This window comes from Colobus angolensis, unplaced genomic scaffold (genome assembly GCF_000951035.1).
Source record: "Colobus angolensis palliatus isolate OR3802 unplaced genomic scaffold, Cang.pa_1.0 Scaffold229, whole genome shotgun sequence".
NCBI lineage: Eukaryota > Metazoa > Chordata > Mammalia > Primates > Cercopithecidae > Colobus > Colobus angolensis.
In genome coordinates this window covers 3408111-3411947 of record NW_012115477.1, presented here as the reverse complement: position 1 = coordinate 3411947, position 3837 = coordinate 3408111, and positions in this window count along the sequence as shown.

Below are 3837 nucleotides of genomic sequence, written 5' to 3'. Positions count from 1 at the left end.
ATCCCAGCACTTTGGGAGGCTGAGACGGGTGGATCACGAGGTCAGGAGATCGAGACCATCCTGGCTAACACGGTGAAACCCCGTCTCTACTAAAAAATATAAAACCTAGCTGGGTGACGTGGCGGGCGCCTGTAGTCCCAGCTACTTGGGAGGCTGAGGCAGGAGAATGGCGTGAATCCGGGAGGCGGAGCTTGCGGTGAGCTGAGATCCGGCCCCTGCACTCCAGCCTGGGTGATAGCGAGACTCCGTCTCAAAAAAAAAAAAAAGAATCAAAATCAAAGTAACAGTGACTCTGACCGAAGGAGGTAATTACATATATAAAATTTAATATTCCCACTAATATTTATATAAAGCTGTATAAATTTCACACCTAACAAACTGCAAAATTCATCTACATTTATTTGTAAGATGATTTTAAGCTACAGGAATTTCATAAGGTTAGAAGCTGGCTTTCTAAAGAAGATAGAATAATGCTAATAAGTGAATATTAAGTATAAGACACTAACACTGCAGAGGTAAATATATAATTATATACATTTCCAAAAGTGGGACAAATCACACATTAAGTTATGTAATAATTCAAGGACTTGTAAGAGACAAGCAGATGTACTTGACAGTCTTTGGCTAATTACTTTTAATTAATATGCCTATATTATTGAAACATATGAGAATATTTTAAAATTAAGCATGCAAAAATATTCAATCGAGGAAACATATGGATCATTAAAGCTAGCAGAAAGCCACCATTGGAAAGACGAGAGGTTTTACTTTTTTAACCTACCCATAAAAGCTAAGTCTAGACATTCATAATTATACCAATTAACTGGCCGTTTTGGCGAAATTATATAAATTGTAAACACACACTTCTCAGAGTACATAACTGCCAATGCTATTTTCACTTTGGTCAAGTCTACACTAGCCAGCAAAATGAAGTGGATAATTAAGACCGTTATTCTGATAACTTAGATCAAATATTAAGGTAAAAATAGAATTTTTTGTTTGGATTGAAATGTAAATATTCTGTTCGTGTTCTGTAAGCATGTGCAAATGGTTTTGTTTCTTCAATTGTTTTTGAAATCGGGTTATATAGCAATTTCTTAATCAGAATCTCAGGTTCTAAAATTCCCAAGATGCCTAGGTAACACAACAGTATTTTAGAATTTTGTACACCAGTACTGGCTTAAATCTTATTTCCTAAGTTTGTAGACAACATTGATAAAATTTATGGATATTCTGAATACAAAAATAAAATAAAACCATTGGAATGCATTTAAAAACTCAACAACAAGAATGTATTTTTTATGGTTATGTAGAATACTCTTTTATCAGGAGAAGCATGCTTTAGTACTTAGGAATAAAGTTCAGTGATGTTTATAACTTACTTGAAATAGATAAGTAAGTTTATATATGTGTATGAACAAACAGTCACATCCTACATCTACCTATCTATTCAGATATAGTAGATCCATATATGTCTGTCTGTCTAGCTACCCATCTACTTAGAGAGAAAATCTAAGCAATTATCACAAAATGTTAAAAGCTGATGAACCTAAGTGAAGGGAATATGGGTGTTCTTTGAAATTAAATGTTACATTGTACCATTATTTCAACTTTTCTGTAGGTTTACATTTTCTGAAAATAAAAAGTTGGAGAAAATGTACATTTTAACCTTCACATAAAATAACTAATGAATGTTCAGTAACCACCACCAAATCCCCATGAATATGATACCCCCGAGACTGAAAATTCTGCAGTACCTCATTTCTTAAAATCATACTGTGAAATCTATACTAAAAGATTCCTTCCAATAGGCCTTAAGTGAGCACTTTAAAATATTCCCAAGGTTTCCCATGCAGGGTATAGTTAAAGAGCATTCCACTTGAGATCCTTGCCTGAAAGGCCCTATAGAATTGCAAAGTATCATTATTAAGCAAATGTTCCTGGGCCCTTGGGTGGTTCACTTAAAACACATTTCCCTGTATTGAATATTCAATGCCAAAAGCACACTGTTCAGTGTTAAGATTTGCAATTTAAACCCAGTTGGGAGAAGTAAAAGGTTCTTGTAATTTGCCTATACTGTATTGCATTGATGTGGTAGCTTTCATTGATAATTAAGTTCCAAAAATATGAGTTAGATTGTGTGAACAATGGAGGAAAGCTAACCTTTCTATTATAGCTTTAGCTCTTGACTTCTCGTATTTAAGATTACAGATGCTCCATTAAATCGATTTTGTGTTTAATCTCCTCTTGAAAAACAGTGAATGCAAGTCCCCAACGTTCTTCCCTTTGAGAGAACCCAAGTATTCAACAATGAAAACTACAAGGCTCAAACTAGATGATTAACACCGCCCACTGGGGATAAGAAAAGTTTAGTGTGCCTCTTTTTGGGTAGTTTTCCCTTAACTAATTCACTGGATTGGAATGTCAAAATATATTTCACATTAGATTTTCAAAAAATTTTTGAAAAAAACAGATTTGAAAGGACAAGTACATTTTCAATGATTCAATTCCTTATATTCCCTTTAAATACATAGATATGGTTTTTTAAAACAATTGTAAATTTGTGGCTTTTTAAACTTTTATTTAAATCTCCTCTCTGCCTATCATTTAGCTATTTTGCTCTGCTTTAAAATAGTTTAGGTCCTTCAGTAAAATATAAAACAACGGAAATATGTAGAACATAGGATAGAATATTTCGATCGAAATATCAAAAAATGTATAAAGAGAAGGTGGGAAGTTGTCATTATGTCGGAATGAAATTGTTTGGTTCTCTTTTGAATTTGTGCTGGGGTGGTGAGACCCATCGCCCTGGTTCCCGCTCCTTAGGGGAAATGGAAACTGGACTGTGGCTTTCTCTGCCTGGCATCTATCTAAACAGACTTGCTTTCTCCAGCACCAGCAGCGTAAGGGTTCCACTCTAGCATCTGGTCAAACTTCTATCGAGAAGATCCAGTCCGTATTCAATGCAGAGCTTACCTTCAAAAGAGATAAAACTACTTTGGCAACGAGAGCACTAGCAGTGTCTTTGGGATCCCTGCGGGAGATCCTCTCTCCACTTCTACAGTTAGCGGGCAGTGGGGAATGAATGGCATAGAAGTGATTCTCCTAGTATGGTACCCGGTTCAGCAGCAGCAGCATCACCTGAGAAGTCAGAAATACAAATGACTGGGCCCCACCCCTGGCCTATTGAAGCAGAAACTGCGGACGAGTCCAGCCATCTGCGTTTTAACTAGCCCTTTGGGTGATTCTGATGTATAGTCGTTGACATAAAAACTAGAATATAAATTTTCTAAAGGATCTTTAAAGTCCAGTCAAGACCTGAAAGGGGACGCTAGCGAAGCAGCAGGTCACTATTGCCCTGGTGGGGCGGGTCCCAAGCCGCCTGACCTGTCAGCGACCCCCTCCCGAACACACGCCCCTGCGCTGGCACTTCCCATCCCGCCGCCCGCTGGCCTCCGCCCCAGGCCGCGCAAGCTGCCCAGCAGGTGTCAGGTCGGCGGCCAGGGGCGAGGCGGGCCCCTCCCGCGGCCGCGCGTGCCGGCTACAGCCCCTCCTGCCCGGCCTGCCCCTTTGTCCGCCCCGAGGGCGGCACCTTCCCGCCCGCGGGGTGTGCGAGCCCTCGGGGGGTGGGAGAGGAGGAGGGACGGGGAGGGAAGGAGGAGGAGCGGGGCGGGCGGCTGAGTGCAGGGGTGGGGATCCGCCGCGCACCCGACTCCAGGCCCGCCGGGTCAACGGAGAAGGGCTTTGTGACCAGCCCAGGAGTCCCAGCAAGACAACCGCCCCGGGACGGGGTGGCGCCTCCCCCTTGGCGGGAGCCGGCGCAGCCTTCCCAGCCGG